This window comes from Toxorhynchites rutilus, chromosome 2 (assembly GCF_029784135.1).
Source record: "Toxorhynchites rutilus septentrionalis strain SRP chromosome 2, ASM2978413v1, whole genome shotgun sequence".
Classification (NCBI taxonomy): domain Eukaryota; kingdom Metazoa; phylum Arthropoda; class Insecta; order Diptera; family Culicidae; genus Toxorhynchites; species Toxorhynchites rutilus.
The window spans coordinates 55,689,262-55,717,013 of record NC_073745.1 but is presented as its reverse complement, the minus strand read 5'-3'; the positions used below and the strand labels follow the sequence as shown (position 1 = coordinate 55,717,013).

Below are 27,752 nucleotides of genomic sequence, written 5' to 3'. Positions count from 1 at the left end.
ATTCCGCTCGACGACACCGCACACAAAATAACCCAAAGGATTGATATCGGGACTGCTAGGAGGCTAAATTTTCTTCTCCCAAACATTTTCAGCAAGCAATTCCTGGGTTTTTTTTTGGCATTATGAGCAGGTGCTCCGTCTTGTTGAATGATAAAATGACGACCAGCATCAACCTTCTTTATCCCCGGGACAACAACATCCTGTAGAACCTTCAAGTATACATTGGCTGTTACCTTTGGAAATATAGGGGCTTTACATCCCCCTTGCTGGAGAAACTTCGTTGACATGGCGATAGGAACCTGACTACGATCTGGTGGAAGCCACCGATTATTCTTTCAATTCACTTTTTAAACTGAATAAAAAAATATCAGAGAAAAAGATTACAGAACTAATATGATGAGGATGCTTCAACCGACTTGGAAATTTTTATAACTTTCTCCAATCGCCATGATTTGTTCACAGCCTTCATGAACTGAACGAAAAATTGCCAAAATGGCGCTCATTTTGTTAAAAAAGAGTTATTTTTCATGAAAAATTACTGTTTAGAAGCTGTTTAGAATAATCGAATAAATGAGATATAGAAGAACGGCTATGTAACGTTTTAGATAATTCATTTTTACATGTTGATAACAAATTTCAGTCAAATTGGTCGAGTAGATCCTAAGATATCGATACCACCAGCTGAAAAAACATGGTTTCGAGAAAAACGCGTTTCTTTCAGGACAACATTTCTGAGGTCATAACCTTCCCAAAAATGCAGAAAAACATAATTGGATTTTTTCGATCAGGGTAACCAACATTTTGATAATTGGGTAATTTGGCATCAAATCTAAAATCATAATCATCCCCTATCGACATTTTTCACAAATAATCCAGTAATGATCATCACGATAACACATTCATCCGTTCCGTCCAGCGCAATCTGCTTTCCTCATGTAGGGGAAGTGCGGGTAAGAGAGGCAGTAGGGGTAATAAGGACCACCACTGTATTTGTGTAGTTAAATTTGGCATTTCAAACTTCTGTTGATGAGAACTCCTTCTACATGTTATTCTATAATATTTAAGCCACTCTATGACAATGAATACCTAGGGTAGGGCGAGGCTAGTTGGTCATAGGGGTATGTTGGTCAGTGACGATATCTTGGAATCTGAGCGTCCAAAAAATGAGTGATCTATGGATGAAAAATAGCGAATTGCTGAAATATAAGCAAATTGGGAATACTTTTTATTAAGTAGGTTAAAAAATACGAACATTTTTCTAAAGATCATTCACTGTTTGCGCATTACAATTTTTTTTTCTGAAAATGGGTGATAATCATGAAAAAATCGATTCTAACGTGAGCACAGGTCTATTGCAGATATTATTTTCAAATGTTAATGGAAATCGCTTTCAAAATATTTTTTTTTATGAATTTTTTTTTCATACACAGCCATTCCATGCCAAACCGGTTCTCAGATTTTCGTCAAAAGTGGTAATTTTGTTCTTTATCGCAAAACATTACACCCGATTTTTTTTGATTTTTTTTATTAGGGTGCCCCTTTCTATTTTAGGGTGGTCCGAAAAATATTTTTTTCCACTTTTTTCCAAAAATGACTTTTTTCAAAAATTCCAAACTTTCGAACTACTGAACCGATTTAGATGATCGATATATCAAATTGAACCGAATGAGCTAACATTTCGTTTAAAAATATAGAAAATATAAGAATATACTTGGAAAGAAACGGATTTTATTTTCGTGATTAATGATTGTAGTCGTTTCTATTGTAAAGGCTTTGGACTAGAGGGCGCCATATTTTTTCATATTTTTTCTTAAAAGCTGAAAATTTTTTACATAAAATATATGATATCATAAAATATCAGCATCAAAGATGCTTTTTTTTCGTTTTTGAGTTATGATTTTTCGAAAAAACAATTTTCCTCTCTTTTTCCACTACAAAAATTTATAACTTTTAAACTACAGGACCGATTTAGATGATCGACATATCAAATTGAAGCTTGAGTTAGTGAATAAATATTTCTTTTGCGAAAAAATTGGATTTTTGTTTTTGTAATTGTTGTTTGAGTTAGTTTTTCAAAGTTTTCTCGGTGAAAGATAGATATTTTTTTTCTGGAAAGCTGAGGTTTTTTACTTAATAACCGAAAATCAGAGATGTGTTTTCATTTTTGTTATAATTATAATTTTGCAAATTGAACATATTTTAAGTCTTCGTTCTATATTTCTATGTGACTAGACTAGACCTATGCGACTAGAATCCAATCTTCCCGCAAGTGTGATATTGTTCTCAAGGCTCATTGGCTTCAATTTGATATGTCGATCATCTAAATCGGTTCAGTAGTTATGTTATGAATTTTTACTATAAGTAATTCTTGGATAAAAGGGGAACAATAATTTTTCAGACCACCGGTTGAATTTGAAAAATCATATCCCAAGAATGAAAAAAATAGTATTTCTGATATCGAGATATGTTATGTAAAAAATCCTCAGCTTTCAAGCAAAAATATAAAAAAATTAACGCAACCTAGTTCAAAGCCATGAAAACAATAAAAAACGACTACAATCAATAATACGAAAATAAAATCCATTTTTTTTGACGTAGAGCTACGTCTTTCAGGAAGGGTGCCAAATCAGAAAACAGGTCACGTTTTTATGAAATAAAGTCAACGTTAATAACTATTTTCACTGTGAACGAATTCTCATGATTTGCATACCAATCGAATCGGAAATTCTCTAAGATTTGTTTGATATACTATACATTACAATTCGCTAATCTCTAAACGGTTTAAACTCATGAAAACTGGAACTTCCCTTTCTCCCATACATTTGGTCTGCCGATTTGTGTGCTAACCATACCCGTATTTCGAATGATTATAGCTCGAACATTTCTTAACAGATCGGAAAGAGGTTTCCGTTATTTCTACGAAATATTTCTATTAATACAATATTATTTTTCATGAGATGAACAATTGAATAACTGTAAAATGTCAAGCGTTATTTAAACGTCCTAACTGCCTCTTTTTGATTGGCCCGATTTACGGTTTCCCCAAGACAGACTTCAAAATCGATGTACCTGTGGAAATCCGCTCTTCAAATATACATGCAAGTCGGGGGTATTTTTGTTCCCTCCGAGCTGTGTTTCCCTAACACGGACTTCAAAATTAATATGCCTGGGAGAATCCGCTTTGCAAATACATGCAAGTCGGGGGTATATTTTGGTGTTGAGTACTTTTATACTCGCTTGTCGTTGTGCATACCGGAATATGTTTCCCTAAAACGTACTTTTAAACTGAGAAGCCTAGGAAAATCGACATTTCAGATACTAGAGGTGAACTAACTTTCGCGGTTCGAGAACTACGTAAATATGAGATGTGCTATATTTTCAAAGGGAAATTCAAAATACAATAATTGTTTGACAATTCTTCCGTTCACATATTCTGGTAGTCCTAGGCATCATATCAAACGTAAAAGGACGTTCATCAAATTTATTTGTAACGAGGAACATAATATATCACAAAAAATTCGATGCCCTCTAAAATAATATTTGAAGTGGTAAACAAGTGGATTGCATAATATAATTGCGTAGTTCTATGTCGAAAATATGCGGTCATGCCCTAGATACAACCCCTTACAATTTTTTTGCAATTTCAATATTTTTCAGTAAAAGGTTAGCTCTTTTTTTTTCAATTTGATATATCGATCATCTAAATCGGTTCAGTAGTTCAAAAGTTATGAATTTTTGAAAAAGGTGGAAACCACCCTAAAATGGAAATGAGCACCCTAAAAAAAAATGCGGCTCTAATGTTTTCCGATAAACAACAAAATTGCCACTTTTGACGAAAATCTGAGCACCACTATATCGGTTTGGCATGGAATGGCTGTATATAGAAGGGCTAGTTCGTCACACAACAGCGGGACTAGTTTGACATACGAATAGCACCGTTGTAGAAATTGCTAGTTCCATTGCACAAGCTATTAACAATTATAGAAAGCATATGTTTTACTGCAGCTTTTACTGTGTATTTGAAACGAGACAACCTGATACCAACCACCGCACAAACCACTTGAAATATAACTGTCATATTTGTATTTTTTTTATCAAATACTAGCTGACCCGGCAAACTTCGTACCGCCCAAAATTTGTTTTTTTTTGTTATCAATACCTTCAAACATTCACGTTTTCTTACTATGAGCAAGTTCACGGGTCCAATCGCAGAACTGTTCATTGATTGATCTTCTATTCGACTCCGTTGAATTTACCTTTTACTATAAAATTTCTAGTATTTCTAACAAAACTCATCATTATAATATCAGATTATTTTAAGACATAATTCTCGTTCAAGATTTTTCAACCACTTGCAAATAACATGTTTCTCCGTTAAATGGAATGCATATTTTATACAGAAAATATGATATAATAAGGACAGCCCTAAATCGGACGATTCCTTCCTCGAGTTCTGCTCTTATCAACACATCTGGCGAACCTTTTTTTTTTTTGGTATATATAGAAGAAGATATAGGAGTGCGTTTCATCACATTAGATTCCATTTCCAGTTTGGTTTCATTTGCTTGAATAATTCTCGAGTAATGCAGAAATTTGTGTTTCATTTGTATGGCAGCCCCCCTTAAAGAGGGGGAAAGGTCTCAACCTATCACGAAAACCTTCGCCGGTCCCAAAAACCCCTACATACAAATTTTCATGTTGATCGGTTCAGTAGTTTCCGAGTCCATAAGAATCAGACAGACAGACAGACAGACAGAAATCCATTTTTTATATATAGATAGATATAGATAATGAACGCTAACATTGAATATCAGAAATCACACGGTACACATGTCAAAAAAATGCAAGCAAGAAACCGGCTGTGCACAACAAATTTTGGATTCTGATGCCAGCTATATGGAAGAGAGACGAAATGGCTGGAAAAGATTGCCTGACCAATTTCCAACAACGGAATTCCACGTTATCGATTTAAAAACCGGAAGCTACTACAGGGCGGACTTGATTATATACAGTCTCTTATTTATTTTTACTGTATATAATCGAATCAATTTTATTTTTCTTTAAATCGTTTTTCATGCATATATTTTTCGTTTTTCGGAAATAAAAGAAGAATTTAAATTTTGATTCATCCCCTTAAAGTCTTAACATACCTTTCTCATATTAAAAAAACGAAATCATTCGGGAGGTGATAGAGGATCATATTTGATGAAGAAAAATCCTTCTATGCATATGTTCGAATTTCAACAATGACAGAGTTATAGAACTTTTTGTTTGTTCCGGACTCTGTCGCCTCAAACTACATTAAAAAGTACGAACAGAAGACGATTCTGTTGCTTTCATGAGAAAGATGAGAAAATTTAGTACAGGATATAGTTGTAAAACATCTAAATTGGTGGATTTAAATAGCAATTTCAGTGCACCCGTGGCCGAGTGGTTAGCGTCATAACTAACATGCCGGGTGTTCGGGTTCGATTCCCGTTCTGGTCGGGGGAATTTTTCGTCAAAGAAATTTCCTCCGACTTGCACTGTGATCACGCGTATTCTAGAGCTTGCCACTCAGAATGCATTCAAGGCGTGTTATTTGGCATAGAAATCTTAACTAAGTACTAATTAAAATGACGCAAGTAATACTACGTTGAGACGACGAAGTTCCTCTAGGAACGTTAGTGCCATTGAAGAAGAAGAAGAAATAGCAATTTGGAAGTGAAAAACTTCAATGTTAGTAATTTTCAAGGTGATTGTTTCTATCAATTAAATTAAAACTCTCTAACCGCTGTACAATTTGTTCTTTGACACCCAATTTCTATCTATTTTTATTTCGCTGCAATATCGATATAAAGAATTCCTGGTGAAAATTCAAGCAAAATCTTTAAAAATCACGATTTTTACACCACTGCACTTATAATAGCCACTTAAATTTCACCTTAACGTTGAAAGGTTACATTTTTCCTTGAAATAAGTCATATTTGAAATGCAAAAAATAATGTTTTCAAACTGTATATAATCGAGTCCAAACTTGTATACAATCGAGTCTGTATATAATCGAGTCCGACCTGTATTCTAAGCCGAGCCAGACTTTTGAAGGCTTTTATGTAGTTTTCAGATAGAAAAAAGATGAGAAATTGAAATTTCATTGATTCGTTTTTTTTTACTTGACAACATGGTATTTGTTAACTGTTTTTGTTTTGATTTAATCAATTAATAATGAAGGAATGGAAAACGTTTATTATTTGATCAAAAAGAACTTTCCTATTATATGATAGACATGCCCTATATACAGTGGTAGACATTCGTTTAGCCGCACCCTATTTTTCCTCAATATTTTTGAAAATAAGTCAATTCTTTGTACAGTTTTGTTCATAAAAGACTATTATTGTTTATTTTCATCGAATTCATTCTAAAAAAAGTAAGGTACACCGGGGTAAGTGTACCATCGGGGTAAGTGGATCAATTGATTTTTATAAAATCTACTGTACATTCGTTTCGATCTAAATGAGCGTCTTAAAACGAATCGATCCCTAACAACACCCCAGCACCAATACTACGAACAAATCTAGTGTATGTACACATTTATGAATTTAACTGGGGGAAGTGGATTTTTTTTGTTCACTTAGAGTGCAGCATAATTAGTTGGCTTATTTCGCTACCTGTTGGTTCAATAGAAAATTCAATTTATTCCTTATATCATTCCAACAGCAATGGCTTGGACATTCGTGAAGAAAAGGTCGGCACCGGCATATTCTAAAGCTTCTTTAGATGCGGCCATTGACGCTGTAGAAGGTAAAATAATGACAGTGTCCAAAACTGCACGGTGCAATGTAATCCCCAGATTTACTTTACGAAAAAGATTTAACGGACAGAGAAGCGTTAAAAGTACTACAGGAGGAAGACCCACTGCAATTTCGTTTAATGTCGAAGCTAAAATTGCCTCATGCATTAAAACGATAGATAAATGGGGTTTTGGCTTATCCAAGACCGAGGTTCTACAGGCCATCGCACGGTATCTGACTGAAAACCATATTCCCAATCCTGTCAAACATTCTTTGCCCGAAGATAAATATTTTGATCACTTCAAGAAACGTCACGGTTTATCTCAAAAGAAGGCTCAATCTATTGAGATTGCTCGAAAGAGAAATGTCGATCCATTTATAATGGCTAATTTTATGGAGTTCCTCCTGATCGAATCTACAATGTAGTTTCTGTTTTGACCCTACTCGTATGAAGGTTGTTGGAGAGAAAGGGAGACCAGCACACCGTGAGCAGCAGGACATGCCAAAGAGAATATTGCCGTATTGATGGGTGGGAACGCAGTTGATGGAAAACTGCCTCCGTTGATGGTATTCAAAACAAAAAAAAACTATGGACATGCTGGATGGCATCTAAAGAAGACGACTTTCCTGTATCAGCTTACGCAGCTACTCCAAACGGATGGATGAATACTGAACCATCCACCAATCATTTCGAGCGCCAATTTTGAAAGTGACTCCGAAGACACGGTCAGTTTTTCTGATATATGACGGCCATTCATCACATATCATTCTGAAACTGATTAAAAAAGCTATGGAGAAGCAAGTCGTGGTTTTGAAACTCCCACCTCACACAAGCCACCTGTTCCAATTGCCATGTGATTATATTTTTTTTTAATGATAGACTCACTTTGAAGGAAAAAATGTATTTTTTCTCAATTGACTTTTATCTATACACTATAATAAAAGTTAATAAGATATATTTGCCTTATTTTCTCCTATGATTTTGTATTATTATCCATATGAACAATCATGATCCACTTACCCCTTAACATAGGGGTAAATGGATCACCTGGTATTCTTTTTTCAATTCGCTTCTATAGTGTTCTAGCCAAACCCAAGATTCTAGTTTCATACCTGTTTTCTTTACAATACCCTCAGATTTATTCCATGTTGAGTAGACGGTAAAATACTATTTTTTTAGAATGTGACACTAAGTTGAAGAAGGACTTTTCATTCTATTGTATCCACTTAGCCCGGTGTACCTTATAAATTCACTTTTTGTTTTCTAAGTTATTCAAATATGTGGAGTCAGCGTGGACATTCGTTTACCGCATTCTAAAATTTCAATAAAAGAAAATTTGTGCGGTAAATTTCGAGTCCAATCGGTAGCTAATATTTAGTATGTCCAACTCTATTTCGGATAACTTTGAAAACTCGATTTGGCATCGAGTCAGACAGCTTTTAAAGTGTTGCCATATTGATTATAGCCCAACATTCCTGAATTTCTGCCTTGAGACTGGAAATGTTGTCAAATTATCATCCGTTTGCATAGATCATCTCGGCCAAGATTCTCCATAGGTTCTCTATGGGATTGCAATCAACTGCAAGCAGGTCATTCAAGAAGCAGAATGTCCTTCTCGGCAAACCATGCCTTCGATTGCTTGGGAACGTTGATCTATGCATAATCCTGCAGAAAAAACGACATCCTCGGTAGCGTTATTCTCAATATGGCCAATCAAAACGTCCTCCAGTAATTGAAGATACTTTTCGGAGTTCGTTCGGGTGAAAATGAAACAAATGGGAAGCTTGCTGTGATAGGAAACGGCTTCCCACACTGTCAAACTTCCGCCCCCAAAGTTTCGCTTCGATCTCACGACATGCCGTTGACTTAAATTGCACCAATAGCAACTGTAACAGTCCGGACCATCCAAATTGAACTTTTTTCGCCGGAAAATACAACAATTCTCCATTCTAGTTTCCATTCCATGTATTGCCGGGCGAAAATGAGATGGTTCTGCTTATGGGTGGCGGTCAGTTTCGGCTTCCCTTGAATTTTCTTCCACATGATGTTATGTGACTCATTCAAGATGCACGCAATATGCCTCTTCGTTACTGAAACAATCGATTCTACTTAATGTATGAGCAGGACATCGTTTCCTGGTTGCTTCGTGTCTTATTCGACCTTTAAGACGCAAAGTAACTTTGGTGTTCCCATATGCTGGTCGTTATATCCCATATTTCTAGCACTATTTAAAGAATTTCCTTACCACTTTCTCAGATCGACCAATTTTTGTTACGATCAAGCGATTAGAAAACTTTTGTTCACTGAATATCTTTATTATTTTCCGCCCCTCTTCCGTCAATAGAATACCTTTCGCGATTCCTTTCAATTATACGTAAATCACTAATCTGGCCAACTTCTTACGTTGCACATCTAATACTTATCTTGTAAACTAGCTGATCTGGCAAACTTCGTCCCGCCCAAACTTTGTTTTTTGTTATCAATACCTTCAAACATTGGGGGTCTTCGTAGCCACTTGGTTACGCGTTCGCTTACTAAGCGATCGATCGTGAGTTCAAACTCAGGGCCCTCAATTGACCATATTTGTGTTGTTATAGAATAACTACGTCCACGCAACCATCATCAGCTATGGAGATCGATCCACGGTGGAACAAAGATCGATTCATCCATGAAACTGCTCTGCTCTGCAAGAAACATCGGGCTGCTGTTCTATAAATAACCCAACAATGATCAATATCAACTGCCTCCGCTGTCCGGTCTGCTGAACAATGGAAGAACAAATAGAATACCCTTACGCCTAAATGGCTACTACATTGCAATTTACCATAAAGTAATGGAACAGAAAACCTAATGCCTAAATGGCTACTACTGCTATCTGTCACAGATAAAATGCTAATGAGCCTGATAAATAAATAAATGGGATAAAAAAAACCTTCAAACATTCACGTTTTCTTACTATGAGCAAGTTGAATTTACCTTTTACTATAAAATTCTTAGTATTTCTAACAGAACTCATCTTTATAATATCAGATTATTTTCAGACACAATTCTCGTTCAAGATTTTTCAACCACTTGCAAATTACATGTTTCTCCGTTAGATGGAATAAATATTTTATATAGAAAATATGATAGAATAAAGACAGCCCTAAATCGGACAATTCCTTCCTCGAGTTCTGCTCTTATCAACACATTCGACGATACTTTTTTATTTGTATAGATAGAAGAAGATATAGGAGTGCGTTTCATCGTGCGTAGTACATATGAGAATTTAATTTTCCGGATTCTCCCTTTTCCTTCAGAGTTTATTGTACAGTTTATTGTACCCTAAAACCTCCATATGCCTAATTTGGTTCCATTTTCTTGATTAGTTCTCGAGTAATGCAGAAATTTGTGTTTCATTTCTTTGACATTTTTATATTCTTTAGGGAGGGAAGGGGTTATGAAGCTGTCCTCGTTTGTCCATGGTGAGGGGGGTGGGGGTACAGATAATTTCCACGTGGACACATAAAGTGATTTTTTTCAAATACTTTACGTCTGATCTATAAGTTTCTCGTTTCTAATTTATTCAACCAATTCAGCAGTTACTGGTACTGTGTAGAGATGTCCTAGCTTCGGCTGGACATATACTAAAATAGAAAACTGTGTAGAGATGCTCCACATTGTTTTCTTCAGCTTCCGTTTGCCGTTCTTGTTGCCAATCGTGACAACAATGCTCATTCATTTTATTTAATTCGATTTATTTTGCCTTAAATAACAATACTTTCTCTATATAGTGGATTATTATAAGAAAAGAACTTTTTATAAAAAACACTTTTTTCCCCTCCTGATTATTGGATATCGTTGGACATTTCTATTTGATTCTGCTTGACAACCAATTTGATTCTATCCGCATGACTCAGATTCAGACCACTGCCCAATTCTTTCAAGCGCAAGAACTGCGATTCTTCGGATAGTATAAAAAACACAATGATAGTTTTTTGACGAAAGATTGTAGAAAATATATATAATTAAGTTTTTCCTTAAAACCGGCGCGAGCTTTCCGACCAACCGAATATTTCCCACGCAATTACACAGGAAGATCATTGGTACGCTACCCAGCCTAGTTAAAAGACTTGAGTGAGTTAAAAGAAATTGTGCTTTGCGATCGTGGGATCTGATATTGGAATGGTTGAAAAACGGGAGCTTCACGCAAACGAGTGTGAAGCAATTCCCTGCAGACCTTTTCGTAAATTCACAACGAAATGACTGAACAACTTTGAGGTGCCGGATTTACACCTATGTCAGACAAAATTATAGCATTTTTCATGGACAGAAGCTAGCCGAAGACAACATAAATCGAATTCGAAAGGAACTGACGAGCGATACAAAAAACTTCCCGGGTAATGTTTAAGAGGTCAAAGAATAAAGAACAAATCACTACTATGGCATTGGGCACCAATGCACCATAACGCTAAAGAATACGGATTTTGGACCACCTCTCTTCTAATGTAGCGCAAAACATACTCATAAAATATTACAAGTAACATAACCTCGGCCCGTGACTATTTCATTTTTTGAACATCATCAACTTGACTTCCATGTTCCCCGAAGGACTTTGCGGCAATCATCCCTGCTACAGCCAAGTTTCCATCGAACTCTATACGGATATCATGAACCGATGACGGCGATGATTCGTGAATTTTCTTTGGTAGAATCTGCGTTTGAGTTTGGAGAACCGTCAAACCGATTTAGGAATAGATTGAGGAGAGCATGACTGTTTTTATCGGTGTATTTATGTGGAGTTTCATGTATGTAAACTAGTCTAAGTTTTTATTCATTAACACAAACACAATGTCGGATGAATTATACAATATACAATATCATATCTTTACTCATTGAACATCATGAAATATCTTTATTTATTTATTTATTTATTTGTCAATTCATCAACGGGCTTTAAGGGCCCCAATGATATACTTAAAAGTATATAAGAATCTAAATCTAAGTCTAAATCTGAACATGAATCAATTACAATTAATTACATCAAATTACAGTCATCACATATTGAAAATACACATAAAAATAGTAATCACGTGGCAGTTTGTTCTGTGAAAAAAGAGCTAAATCTCCGACGAAGAAGCATTCGGGATAGATGGTAATCGAACAGCCCAGCTACCCTGTTGAAAAGACTTTGCAGACAACTTAATCCACCGAACATGCCGTAGTTTGTACGTTGTGCGGGTAATCGTAACATCAAGTTATTTCGGAGAGCGCGAGGTCGAACGTTGAAATTTATTTTTTCCAGGAGAACGGGACAATCGATGCGTCCTTGTAAGGTACCGGCGATCATCAAAGCTCTGGCTGTGTTTCTACAAACCGACAAAGGTTCCAAGCTGATCAGCTGACAACGACTCTGGTAACTCGGTAATCGGAGGGGGTCAGTAATAGTATCTTATAGTAATCCTACGTCAACTATTCAGTCATGGTTCGGAAACAACCCTTAATTTGCTTTTTTGTTTTTCAAAAAAAAAACATAAAACAGAAAATAGAAATGAAATGATATTCAAACACAATTCAATTATTTTCTTGAAAACAGAAGTGTCCACGTGGACAAAAGGGGAGGATTATAAGAAATGTCCACGCTTGTCCACGGAGGGGGAGGGGGTGTATGAAATCGTGCTTTTTCTGTCCACGTGGTATGTGGACAGCCCCCTCGGGAAAAAACGACGTTTGAATGTTTATATCCACCGAGGCCGCCTTGTGTGTGTGATTGTGACGCACGTCCTTTCAATAAAATTGACTTAAATATACTACCACTACAGCAAATAAGTATCCCGTTAAAAAGAATATTCCTAGTTGTTTTGTAAGAGTTTCAAGTTTTTTTTTCAAGTGCGGCTAAACGAATGTCTATCACTGTATTGACCAACTTACCCTGTGTGTGGGGTTAGTTCGTCAGTTTGTTCTGAAAGAGTTGAGTGAAGTGAAAGTTAAGTACAAGAATAATGTCAAATAAATGATTCTCTGGTTATTTTTCATTGAAGGGGTAAAAGGTGGTAAATGGTGGTAAATAACATTCTAACGCAAAACTTCGTACTACAAAGTTATTACCAAATTTATTCAAAAATGACCAACTAGCTCCGCCCTACCCTACTAAACAAAGAATATTTACTAAAAAAACACATTAGGCAGCGTATAATTGATATCCAATGGGACAGTTCCTCGTCGTGATTACACCCAACACATAACGGTTTTGCACGCTACTGTCGCATCGATTACAACCGCTGTGTCCTGCCGTGGCACCGGTCTGCCTAGCTCTTCGGCACTCAGCTTCTTCAATTTCGCAACAGTTGCATCACGCCTGGACCGAAATCGCATACTCATCACATGCTTCGGTAACCTTTTAATGGTATATTTGTTTTGGGTTGCGGAAAATGTGTGATACCTGAGCCGGATAACCGACCGTAAACAAAGAAAACCAACGCCAGACGCTCGTCGATTGCCACACTCACTCTCGTGTGCGCACTTTATGATTGAGTTATAGTCCTTAAAGATACACATTTCTGTGCCGTTTCAAATGGAGTTATGAAATTGATCATTTCTTTAGAGCAGCATGGCGCCGCCGGGCAGCGACCGCCCAAACAAAACGAAAGCGAGGCGGATTGCATGTGATTGCATTTGTCACTGGGTATGAATTTCATATGCTGCGTTCTAGGAAATGTTTACTCAGTTTTTGTGCATGTTACGCAGAAAGATAGTTGATATTTAAAGATTGAAACCAATGCACATTTCGTGCTGAAACTCAACGGTAACATCCTGTCTGCGAAGTTACTCGCTAACGATCGCACCTTCCACCATATAAATAAATGGGTGAGCCACGAGTTCGAGACCTACCTTTTTCAGTCCAACGGAACGAAACTATGCTGCAGTGCAAGTGTCTGGCTTTCTACTAGTTGCGCGAACTATGGTAAGTCGGTCTAATCCAAGCAGTCACTGAATTGTTGCTCCCGTTGATCCTCCTCCTCCTACCCCTTCACGGTGCACTAATGCAAACAACGTAACTTGGAACCAATGCACTAATGTTACATTCGCCGCACTATTTCGCTGCAAATTGTGTATATTTTCAACGCCGGATCACTAGATTAGTTTTCTTGGCCTACATCACGGGGAATAAAAACAAACATAAAGCCTTTCAAATACACTCCTCAACGATCATTGTTGACATTCACAGATTAAGCTAGAAGATAGTTTTGTTGATCTATCACAGTTCCGAAAGGACACAACACACATTAACGGTCGCCACCTTGGACACTTCGACCGATTATTGGATTGACTTAATTGATGGTCCCCCCACCGCCTCTAAATTGCTTCACCCAGATGAACACGATCTAATTTGTAATGGTGTAATATCCTTTGGCACATCGAACTTAATCACTATCAGCTACTACTTCGAAGACAACGGCCGATGATTAACACCAAAATTCAAAAATTGATAACCTAACATCATCGTCGGTGTGTTCCACTACCGGGAAGTCTATGCAAATAGATCCACAATTGCGCGCAATCCCGCGTTGTCTACTCTGCTGTACCAAAAACCATTAACAGAGCGTACAAAATGGATACATATTACACAGCAAGAAAGGTGAAAAACCAGCCGGAGCACTTGGAAACAGAGGGCAAACACACGCAAGATGAAATCAAGAAACAGGTAAAAAAAACTCAAAAAAAGGACCAGAACTCTCTCGTACCGCGATGCCACAAGGTTCGGACAATGAGGAGGGCTTCGGGAAAAAAAACGCAGGCAAGACCCGCGAACTGGACTAACAAGTTTGCCGTTGTGGACAAGACTGACTCGCGCTCGATGCGTTCGCATGCTTCGGACCGACAGCACCACCGACGGCGATCGATCGGCAGGCAGCAGCGTCTTGAGAGCGGTGCGGTGCGGTCGAAAGAATGAACACAACGCGCGCACCACCTTGGGCGCGGTACTCACTCCCAGCGGCAACTCGCATGCAGCAGCCAGCAGCAGCATACTTTTCAGCGATCAGGTTTGACCCCTATGGATGCAGGGCTGAAAGATGGGCCACCAGAAGTTCGCGAACGGTGGGTCAGAATGTTATTGGTAATCGGTTGGAACAAATACATTGGAACGTATGGAAAAAATTTCATCATCGAATAGAAGGACCGACCATGTAGGGGAACCCGGGGCAAGAGTGCCCATCTAATTATTATGCCTATTTCCATCTTTTACAATTGTTTAACTACAGAACTTTGTTTTATACAGATACTGCATATATCTCACATATTATCAGCCAGAACCTTAAATATTTTTTATTAGAAAACAGATAAATACTAACTGAGCTTCTTACAACTGCAATCTATATAAGAACGCACAGGCGCAAATTAACGAAATACCCTCAGTTTCTATATGTTTGCATAGATTTGCATGACTCCACCCATAAATACAAATAAGATAATCATTTTTCTTCAACATACTGTATGAACTAATTTAAATCGTACGCATTTATTTCAATAAAAAATAAATTTGTTATCTCTCAACTTCCGGGGCAAAAGGAGCCATTATTACCGGGGTGAAAATGCCATAGTCGTAACCTCGAATTCGATCTGTCAAACGCAAATAGTGTAAACAGTGTGGTTGTGTTTGTTGTGGTCATGATTGGTAAATGTAACCGGACTTCGTTCCGAAACCAGTGACAGATGGAAACTATGGTTGTTGCCGTACATTCTGTAAATCATGGAGACGAGCTGCGGAGGAATATAGTTTGCCCAGAAGAACATTGGCCAAATATGTGCAGAAGTTAGGCCGTTTGAAAACTGTTTTTTTCTAAACAACAGGAGGCTTCTTCCTAACAAAAATAAGACATCTATTGAGTGTTTTGGTCGAAAAATTATTCAAGATTACCTTAGCATGGGTTCCCTCTCATTGCTCGATACCGGGGAATGAGAAAGCGGACTCGCTAGCTAAGGTGGGCGCTTCAGAAGGCACACTTTTTGGAAGGCAAATTACTTATAATGAATTTTTCCACATTCCTCGTCAGCACACGCTCGTAAGTTGGCAGGGCATGTGGAGTGAAGGTGAGTTCGGTCGTTGGTTACACACGATTATCCCTAAGGTCTCGACGAGTGCATGGTTCAAGGGATTGAATGTAAGTCGTGATTTCATTCGCGTGATATCTCGGCTTATGTCCAATCACTACAACCTAACCCGCATCTTTATCGCATTGGGCTCGCAGCAAGCAATCTATGTGTTTGTGGCGATGGCTACCACGACATCGAGCATGTTGTCTGGTCGTGTATCCGGTTCCATGCTGCCCGCTCTCAGCTCTCCAGAGCTTTTAGGGCACAAGGCAGACAATCGGATATCCCCGTCCGGGATATCTTAGGTAGCCGTGATCCTGATCTTCTGCTCCATCTATACCTGTTCCTCAGAAACGCCGATGTCAACGTTTAATGATGTTTCCTTCGTTGTGTCCCTGTTTCATATCCCTCCTATCCGATCTATGAACTTTTACTTAGTCGTTGCAATACATACACACACTCTTTACAGATACACGGGCCGAAGGTTGTGCAGTCCACTGATGATTTAACAAGAGCCAAAGGTTGTACCGCTCATGACAACTCTACACGAGCTGATGATTGCGCCGGCTAGTGATCATTCTATCCTGGATTCCTAGAGTCGAGAAAGACGCATCACTCTAGATATGGGGTGCACACTAGGGGGGCGTTGCTGATTATCGGTCAGCTGCATCCCAATAGGAAGTATCCCATGTCGGGCACACGTACAGGGCACTGAAGACTGCAACAAGCCTGGAAAGCTGCCTACATCGTTCCCATTCACAAGTCTGGCAACTACAAAAAAGTGGAGATTTATCGTGGCGTTACTATACTGTGTTGTATTAGTAAAGTATTTGAAAGGTTGGTGCACAAAGTTTTGTACAACGTGATGTCCCCCATTATTTTTGAAGGACAACACGGGTTCATGAAGCATCGCTCTACTACTACGAATCTTATGTGCTACGTCACTGCCCTGTCTCGCGAAGTAGAAGATAGACGACAAGTTGACGCAGTATACGTTGACTTCGCGAAAGCGTTCGATACGGTTCCGCATACTATGCTCATCGAGAAAATGAAGCACATGGGATTTCCAGATTCAATCACAAATTGGACTTCCTCGTACTTGCGTTACAGAACCGCATATGTGGCGCTCAACTCAACTCGATCCCGAGTCTTTAATATTACATCTGGAGTACCGCAGGGTAGCGTATTAGGACCGATGCTATTCCTCATATTTATCAATGACTTGCACATGTTACTTTCCTCATCTAAACTCTCTTTCGCTGACGACCTAAAATTCTACCGTACTATCGAGACTTCCTCAGATTGTGATGCACTCCAGGCAGATATTATCACTATGTTGGTGTGGTGTAGAGAGAACGGAATGCGTGTCAACGGCAATAAGTGCAAAATTATTTCTTTCGGCCGTTGCAATAGTCTTGTTATGCATCATTACTGGATGGAATCGACAGAGTTGGAACGTGTATCGTGCATCAACGACCTTGGAGTTACTATTGATTCCAAGCTTAGATTCGGTGAGCATGTGGCGGTTACGACCGCGAAAGCATTTTCCGTTATGGGCTTTATTCGACGTCACGCAGCTGAATTCACAGATATCCATGCACTGAAAGTACTATACTGTTCACTAGTTCGCAGTACGCTGGAGTACGCTGCGCCAGTCTGGTCCCCTTACCACGCTGTCCACACCTTGTCGATCGAGCGGGTGCAAAGAAAGTTTTTGCGCTTCGCTCTTAGACTACTTCCATGGAATGATGCGAGCAACCTACCGCCATACCCTGACAGATGCAAGCTCATAGGATTGGAAGCATTATCAGCCAGACGAATTACGATGCAGCGGTTACTTATATTCGATATTCTTGGAGGTTCTATTGACTGCCCTGAATTGCTTGCACAGATCCCGCTCAACATACCTCCCAGACGTTTCCGGAACTCGCCTTTCTTTGCAATACCATACCACAGAACAAACTACGGCTACAACAATCCGTTCGATTCTTGCCTCCGCCAATTCAATCTTATTTGTGATGTGTATGATTTAAACTTGACTAAGAACGCTTTTAGAAATAGGATAAAATGTCTATCATAGGTATAAGCAAATTACAGTCTGTACGACTAGTCGAAGACGGTGTAAATAAATAAATCCCAATTATGAGAACACTTGTAATACTAAACTCGAGCCAACCGCGAGTAATCGGTTACATATTACTAACATAGTTTTTTTTTTCCAAAATATATATTTTTATAAAGGCTCATATGGCGTTAGCCTCACGGGGCCGGGAGTTCAATACAATTTTTGTTATTATCTATGTTAGTAATATGTAACCGATTACTCGCGGTTGGCTCGAGGTTAGTATTACAAGTATTTTCGTAATTGGGATGTTGCTGTCTCCAATGCTCTGTACGTGTGCCCGACACGGGATACTTCCTATTGGGATGCAGCTGACCATTAATCAGCAACGCCCCCCTAGTCTGTACCTCATATCTAGCGTGGTGTGTCTTTATCGACTCGAGGAATCCAGGATAGAATGGTCTCTAGCCGGCGCAATCATCAGTTCGTGTAGAGTTGTCATGAGCGGTACAACCTTTGGCTCTTGTTGAATGATCAGTGGACTGCACAACCTTTGGCCCGTGTGTCTGTAAAGAGTGTGTGTATGTATTGCCGCGACTAAGTAAAAGTTTATCGATCGGATAGGAGGGATATGAAACGGGGACACAACGAAGGAAACATCATTAAACGTTGACATCGGCGTTTCTGAGGAACAGGTATAGATGAAGCAGTAGATCAGGATCATGGCTACCTAAGATATCCCGGACGGGGATATCCGATTGTCTGCCTTGTACTCTTAGTGCTCTAGAGAGCTGAGAGCGAGCAGCATGGAACCGGATACACGACCAGACAACATGCTCGATGTCGTGGTAGCCATCGCCACAATCACAAAGATTGTTTGCTGCGAGCCCAATGCGATAGAGATGCGCGTTTAGGTTGTAGTGATTGGACATAAGCCGAGATATCACGCGAATGAAATCACGACCTACATTCAATCCCTTGAACCATGCACTCGTCGAGACCTTAGGGATAATCTTGTGTAACCAACGACCGAACTCATCTCCACTCCACATGCGCTGCCAACTTACGAGCGTATATTGACGAGGAATGTGGAAAAATTCATTATAAGCAATTTGCCTTTCAAAAAGAGTGCCTTCTAAAGCGCCCACTTTAGCTAGTGAGTCCGCATAGTTGTAAGCAAACATTGTCAAAATATTGAACTCCCGGCCCCGTTAGGCTGACGCCATATGAGCCTTTATAAAAATATATATTTTGGATAAAAAAAAAACAACAGGAGGAGTAACTCGTGAGTCACATCCTTAATATGCAGAAGTTATGTTATGGGCTGACAACACACGACATCCCGAACCTAGGGTATAAAATCGCGAAGTGAAATAATTTAGATCACTCTTTCGACAAAACAACCAAATTGTCCGGAGAAGATTGGCTTGCCGGTTTTCGTGAACGCCATCAGAACTCGAGTTGCGTTCTTTGGAACCACTGTGAATTTCACAGTTGCTTTTTTCATCAAAAATTATATTTCTATAAGATTGGCACTTTTGTCCCGTACTGGAAAAATACAAGCTAAAAACATCATTTTTGTAAATGAAACATTTTCATAGTAAACATAACTTTTGAAAAATTTGATGCATAGCTACACCTAAATAGGAATATAAATGAACAAATCAGCAAAAAAATGGAAAAAAATATAACAAAAGAGCATTCAAAAACGCGTATTAACTTAAGGTGGCACTCTTGCCCCGGGTTCCCCTACATTTTCCTTATTGGCCCAACAAATTACCTGTGATAAATTTCAGCTCAATAGGACATAATTTATACGTGCCTCGAAGCGCTCAAAGTTTTTATTTTTTGACCCTCGAAAACCTCCCCAGGGAAGTACATGAAATCGGGGTTTTCAAAAAAATATTTGATGCCAAATGTCTTCAAATTGCATGAAAGGTGGAGATCTACTGTCATCATCTTTTTTTTTTGTCAAAAATTGACTTGACTAGTTAAATGACTACGAGTTATGGGTTTTACACGATTTGTCCGAGAATGACAATTTGTTTTCTATCACATGTTCTCTACAGTATTCCTTCCCAGTTTAACATAAGAGTTCTAAAATTCGTTCACTCGTACGCCAACGAGTGAAATTTTTGAACTAACTGCTCATTAGCTTCAGTACAGACTACTTTCCAATTTTGAATACTCTTCCACAACATATTTCTCAAATGTACTAAATGTTTCGATTGCCTTAACCTGGGACAGTTTGGGAAATTAATAATATTTGGTACAAAATTCACTCCATTGGCCAAAGTCAGGCTACCGTGTCCTTCGCGTATTACGCTCATTCACAAACATTCCAAAACATAAACATCAGCTGTTATCAGTCTTCAGAAAACAAACGCAGCGCTGTGCTTGAGTTTAATTTTCATCAGCGCGTGTCAAAGAACACTCGTATTCTCTCTTGGTGCGAAGCGCCAATTCATAAGCACGACAGCGCAAAATGTACCCGGCGCAGAACTCAGATACTAAACATTTTATCTCACTTATGTGATGCGCGTCTCATTCTATATACACAAACACACATACACATCAAATTCTAGCGCCCGCTTTGTCTCCGTTCGTTCTAAGCAAAGCATAAAAACAACAGCGCGCACTCATTTGAACCATATACGCTTGGTGAAGAAAAATATCTCAACAGAGAGTGCAATCCAATCCAAGCGCGCAGCACGGCGCAAATTTCAGCGTAAAACTCAGCTTAAAACTGGGCTTGCGCCCACGGCGCTAACAACCAAACATTTCATCTGCGCTTCGGAGCGTGCTCATTCGCCAGAGCGCAAGGAGTGGGAGCTCAACTGGGTACAAAAATCTTGTTGCGCATCAGCACCGAGTTACATTCTGAAGACTGGCTGTTATTGTCATTTATCACGAATGCCTCTGAAAGCATTAGGCACTCATAGACTGCTTGTCAGATCATTTTTCAGATTTTTTTCCAAACTTCAAGGACGATGCAGAACTGGTCACCCGGAAGCGTCTAGTACTTTAATTTAACATAGGGGAAGTGGGGGCATAATGATCACCCTAATGAATGTGTCCATTTCTAGCGTCCACATACCGCTTCAGTTCCCATTTTTCGATGAATATTGTAGTACAACTTATTGTAATTCAAGACAGCAAACAACTTTTATCAAAAAAAATTTTTCGTCATTAGAAATTTAGGTATAAAATTAGAACATTTTTTGGCTTGCAGGTGAAGTGATCACCTAGTGCGGGCAAAGTTGTCATACACTAGGTTTCATCATTTATGAATTGCGCTACTTTTCGGCTTTTTCTGCTTCTTCTAGGGCTCAAGTCCATCTTGTTTTGTCACGATCAACTGTACTCTTCGATGTTCCAACTTTTTTGGCCATATCTCAAACAGATACACACTTCTTGAACGATTTTCCGGTTTGGGTTTTGGTCCATAGAGCTCGATCTGCATGCGAATTTCTTCTAGCCCTCGAAATTATTCTTCTCACCATATATCACCATTTTCGCCGTCTAACCCAGCGAAATGTTAGGAGTAGTGTACTATCTATGCACGATTTGTTTGCGCTCCGGGGACTACACCTTTTCACTAGAACTAAATCAACCGATTCTAGAAACACACAAACTTAAAGATTGAAGAGTAAACAGCAGGACCCGAAATCTTCGAAGATGAAAAATGAAAATCGACTCTCCTTCCAATAGCTTCGCTTCGACTAGGACTACTTTGGCATTCGCCGTCAACATAATTTGTTCTAGTGTTCTATTCTAGTCTATGATTATTTTGATTGACGTGACTAATGAATACAAATCTGTCTCTTCATTTAACTGGCTTCAATCTACACTTCTAGTCCCCCTGACATTAATATTGTTACCAGCGTGCACAATCTTATTTTTACGTCCATATAGAGTGAAACGAAAATTTGATTTCTGATACAAAAAAGTAGTTACACCATTAATGGATAGTTTATTGTCTACCCACCGTGAACTCAAACCAACGAACTTAGACAGTTATCAGGTATGCTATAAAGGTCCTCGCGTTAGTATTAGTAAATAGCGTGCAGTTTGGGAGGAATTCTAAACAAAATTTTAGTTCACAAGGTCAGGGAATCAAACCCTCTATGATTGCCAAAGCCCAGTAGTAGTTTAACCCAGGAAGGTTGGTTGACTGGAGACACCAACCTGCAAACGATCACTACGGAGATCAAATAATTAGATATCTCCGTGTATGACAAGACCAACTTGTACAAGATGATCAAGTTCATGTCTGGTCTTGGAACCTTCATAGGATGCGCTATGAAGGAGGTTTGTCGAAAGAACAGAAACTCAAAACCGAAAAAGAGAGAAAAGGCAGGATGCGCCAACAAAAGAAGAGCTGCTCGAAATGGGAAAGACTACCAGAGCCGTAACAATAGTATCGACTAGGTGGGGTGTGAAGACGCGAGCGGTAGCAAAGACCTGGGAGAGAGGCAAGACCTAGGAGACAACAACGGCAATAAGAAAACAACTGGAGCGCAGTTGTACAAAAAAGGAAAAGGCAAGGTAAGGAAGAAAAAAAAGAAGATAGAATAAGGGAAAAAAGAGAAAAAGAAGAAAGAGAGAAGGAAAAGAGGCAGAAGCCGAAAAATGATAAGAAATCTAATCCTTGCCGGGCATGAAGCAAAGGCGACATTCGCACCGTCAAAACTAGGGTTGACGTGGCATACGCTGACCTCTCCAAAAAGATGCGGAGAGTTCTCAAGCAACTGGAGGAGAATGTAGTGAAGTTCAAGCGCACCCATTTCAAAAAAAAAACTCGGAGTAAAAAAAGTGAAAAAAGGCATACAGAAAATCACAAATTTTTCAGTGGTTCTGAACACAACACTGCACTCTATTTTATATGTATCAATAATTTTCGTGCCCGATACAAAAAAAAATCTAGCCCAACAGTAGTATATGTCAAATCACGTTAAGCTCAAACATCGATACATGCATACGGGATACATGAAAAAGAAACGGATTCAGTCTGAAAGGAGTCACTTCAAAATGCCATGAAGTCCATTTGACGGGGAAAAATAAAATGAGATAGTGAAGTCTTAGAAGGAGATAGCGACTAAACGCCCGACTGGCTATTGAGTCATGTTGACGGAGAAACGGCTGGAAGAAGCCAAAAGTCATTTCCAATTGAATACGAAGGGGAATTTCTTCATAATTCCCTGACTATCCTCAGTTGAAAATATGTCGAGCCCTGGTAAACAATGATACGTAGGGATGATCTGCTGTTTGAACGTAATCTGAAAGTAACGGTGGAGTATCCAAACCGTACTTAGAAATTCTTGGATACCCCATAAAATAAGGTGGAATATTTTCGAAAAGGGAATGCATACAGATAAAGGAATCCTTGAAGAGAGATCAGAGTTATAAAGGAATCCTTGAAGAATATCAATCTCCAGGATCCTAATCCTACATCGACTACAACTTTAAATCTTCTGTCGTCGAGGATACTTTGTACCTAATGACTCATGCGACCTTTAATTCCCCATACCAAGGCTAACCAAAAAGTTCACGATTAAAACCGGGACAGGCAAGCCGAAAAACAAAGGAAAACATTTTTTTAAAGAACAGAACAAAACCAAACAATCAAAAATTCTTAGATGTACCTGCTTTGTTTTCTACAACGAAGGAATATTTCGGTTATAGCTATAGAAACTTTGCGGCGGAGATTATAATTTTTATAAATTTTATCATTAAATTTGTCTTATTCCCGATCAAAGTTCAGTTTCTAAATTTTCTTACGACTTTTCTCTTGCCATCGTATTTGTGCATCGTAGAAAAAACTAAAAATTAAGCCATTAAAATTCCTGACCATTCGGGAATGAACTTTACCAGGGCCATACAATTTCACTTCAATTGACACACCGTCACTCAATAATGAGTCTATCGCCTTTCAATTTACTGCAAACTCGTGCAGACAGAAGAAGTGCTTCTCTCTCTTCACGCTCAATAAAGAGAATAACGCTTCACCTTCATACAGTCTCGTTTCGCTTCACGTCAATTCCTTTCTTTCTTCACACCGAAGCGAAATTATCAAATCGTCATATGAAAATGAAACGTTTTTATATCGAATGAAAATGTCTTATTTCGAATGAAAATTTCGTTGGAGCTCGAACCGTATTCAGTGAAACTAATGAAAATGAAGATGCGAAAAAATGTGTATGTGTATGAAATCGAATGAAACTTTCAATTACAAGTAGTGATCGTCCTTTCACATGTGAAACTGAGAGCGACATAAACCCCACTGAAATGATAATGAATAGGGCAGTTTTAATCGTCATGTGAAAGCGTCTGCTAAGACAGGTTTTAAAATAAATGATACAAAAATAAAAACATGAAAATTCATACCGTGAAAAACTTCTAGCGTTAGTACTTCGTTACGCATCACTTCACGCACCCATTTCGACATGGATTCCAACAACAAGCTTGGATCCTATCCCACTGTTGCTGCTTATTCTTCGACTTCTCCGTGTACATTGACCTTTTGTTGGCCACTCCATGACGTCAACTTTGTTATACTGGAACCACTTTTTGACGGTCTTGGCGATATGCTTCGGATCGTTATTCTGCATGAACTGCCATTACAGGGGCATCTCCCACTCGGCGTGTGGCAGGGTGTAGAGGTACTGATCATGCTTGAATGTCTTCGTGGTAAACTGTGGCATGTATGCACAGCACAGGCGATGGACCCAAGTTTTTCCGTCTTTCCATTTTCCTTCTCCGGACCGATCCAATCGAAGTGGGCTTTCGCGAACTTCAGCTGTGCCTTCAGATGCTTAGGCGTCAGCATCGGGACTTTCCGGGGGCTTTTACCACCTAGTCTCTCCTTGAAGGGATCTTTCTTGGAGGATCGCTTTATAGCAGAGTCATCCTTCGCGGTCGTTTTCCTTGGGCGTCCAGTCGTTTCGGATTTTTTGCGGTCTCTTAAAAAATCTCGCAAAATTATTCCCAATGTTCATTCATTCAATTGGCGTTGACGGTTTCATTTTCTGCGAAATGTGAAGCGTGAAATTGTGATGCGAAAAACATAATGGATTTTCAGGTGGAATAAACGCACTACGTGCTTTGAGCGTTCAAATAAATATTGATACGTAATAATATATAACGAACGAAAGAAAGAGCAATCACTATACAAGGGAGAACCGGAGAGCTTTTTTTGTAGGCTATGTTAACAGTTCTTGTTTCCAACCAGTAAAACTTTGACAGGAATCCCGGTATACATAATATGGATCCTTTTTATTGTGGTGAAATAAAAAACTAAAAAATCAGGAAAAATCAGGATCACGTCAGAAAAATCAGGAAAAATAGAGTGTTTGTCTGGATGTCAGGATACGAACCAAAAAGTCTGGGAAATCCTGAAAAATCAGGAAGGTTGGCATCTCTGTATCTAACAGTTTGGCTGAAAAGTTCATGAGATAATACTACTATATAAAACTATATTTTTTGCAACATTCAATTTTATTGTTCAACTTTATTGACCCCGAGAGCGATACAGCGATTATAGCGATCTTGCAACTTGATACCATTTTTATAGTACTCTTTCAGATTTTCCTCAAAATAGGCCTCAGTTTCTTGCCAGCGAGCATTCTCTTCAGATCTGCGAACAGAAAATAGTCGCTGGGGGTCTGAACTGGAGAATACGGTGGATGCGGGAGCAATTCGAAGCCCAATTCATGCAATTTTGCCATCGTTATCGTTGATTTGTGATTTTTCCATTTTTTCACAATAACAAAAGTTGCTCCACTATCAATCCTGTGACTCACGAACCAATCAACCGATTGCTGTCAAATTTTGACACGTATTCATTGAAAGATGGTGCTTTGTGATAGTCAAGTAGATTTTTGCAAGAGGCGCCATCTAGACGGTAACCTTATGAACTTATCAGCCGAACTGTTAGTTTCAATTTCTTTAATCATTTTCATCTTATCTCGCACACAAGCGTTTTCGTTATATTCATCCGTTCCATCCAACCCAATCTGCTTTCCATATGTATTCAGTTATTACAATTATTCGTTCCCAATGTAATTCGCTATATTACATCATTCGTTCTCAAGCAGTTCGCTCGCAATCAGTTCATTCGGAATCAGTTCGTATGGCGAACTACATTTTTTTTAAAGAACGACCATTTGTTCATTATTTTTCGCGAACTAGTTCTTTCGTACCGTTCGTGATTGGTAAGCCTGAGGCTAAAGCCCGAATTGTATCTAAACATGTTGTTTGGTCATCTCTTTTTGTGAGATTGGGACTATTTCCTGAGTGGGCTTACTCCCAATTGGACAACCCACGTGAACGCTTCACAATCATTTATTGATATATAATCAACCAGGCAGAACTTATAGATGATAACATTTGTGAGTTGGCTATGAATGCAGCTCCCTGTTCTCAGACTGTAACTCATAAATCGCAGTCGAATTCAATGACAATTGATTATGAACTTGGTTTAAGATTACTCGGAAACGGAAATTTCGAAATATGCTAGGTCAGTCGTCAAAAATTCAGAAAAAAATGAGGAATAGGATTGAAGCAATGAAAAAATGCTCCACAGTGGCCCGATAGACAAGATATGTTATGTAAAAAAAAGTCTGAAGGTTCCAAAAACTATAGAATCTGTTGGGTTTCGAAATCTCGAAAACCACAAAGCACTATTTTTGAAAGGGTTCGCCTAAGAATAGACCAATGTTCAATGGTCCAGGAGGTGCATTTAGGTGGAAATCTTGAAATAACCGATATAGCGCCTTTTTTCTAAGTTGCATGAAAAAAAAAAATTTTTTTGCTCTTATTTTTGCTTCTAATTTTATTTTCAAATTCTACATACAGACTGTTTTCGAAAGACTTTTAGAGCTTACTAATACAAACATTTTGCAAAACAGAACTTGTCAACATTTCAACTTCACTCAAAGTTATTGATATTGCTTCCCAAAAACTACGCTCTCTGCAATTGTTTGTCATTCTTTCTAGGGCAAACATGAACAAAGTTTATTGGTGGGATTTGAAAGAAAATAGTTAACTCTACATGATGTGTGATTTTTAAAACTATGTTTTTTTTTCGTGTTTGAGTAAATAAAAATTGAAATCATGAGTTTTTGGGTAAAAAACCATCAATAACATTGAGTAGGATCAAGATCTTGACAAGTTCTGCATCGCAAAATGTTGGTCTTGATAATCTCTAAAAGTCTTACGAAGACAGTTTTGATGTAGAATTTGAAATAAAAAAGTTATAGCAAAAAAACCCGCTTTTCTATGGTCACCCTAATGCAACTTCGGAAAAAAGCGCTCAATCGATTATATCAAAAGATAGAAAAAAGCTTTGTTCTACAAAGTTGTTTGAAATAATTGGGGCTACAACATTGTCGAACTATGTTTATCTCTATCTATAAAGATAAGAAAGTTAGGTTTTTTATTTCATCGACAATTTTGGTCACTCTATTTATTTTATTTATAACATAAAAATAAGCGCTCTGTCATATGTAACAACTTTGTCGAAGACAGTTTCTGTCTAAAGAAAAAATATCTCCCACAACGTTGTTTTCTAACTAATTAGGGTAACCATGAAAAAACCGGTTGTTTATTCTAACTTTCACATTAAAAATTCTACATCAAAATTGTCTTCGTACGACTTTTAGAGCTTATCAATACCAATATTTTGCGATGCAAAATTTATCAGTATCCTAATTCTGCCTAAAGTTATTGATAGGTTTTCACGCAAAAACTCATTATTTCCATTTTAATTTACTCAAATACAAAAAATAAAATATCTTTGAAAATCACATATTATATAGAGTGAAATTTGTTCTTTCAAATTCCG

The 27,752-nt window shown here is 38.4% G+C and overlaps 1 protein-coding gene across 3 annotated transcripts in view; it reads right to left on the bottom strand.

The window, feature by feature from the left end:
* LOC129767476 (unconventional myosin IC) overlaps nt 1-14,643 on the bottom strand; it is a 97,350-nt gene extending 82,707 nt beyond the window's left edge. The window contains exons 1-2 of one of the 3 annotated variants that reach the window (XM_055768435.1): nt 14,496-14,643; nt 13,642-13,903 (exon numbers count right to left, since the gene is read on the bottom strand). The gene's annotated coding sequence lies outside the window, so the exon portion shown is untranslated. Of the gene's footprint in view, nt 1-13,641; nt 14,444-14,479 lie in introns of those variants that run through there. The other 2 variants (XM_055768437.1, XM_055768436.1) reach the window with 2 other exon arrangements.
* Between the last annotated feature and the right edge of the window lie 13,109 nt (nt 14,644-27,752).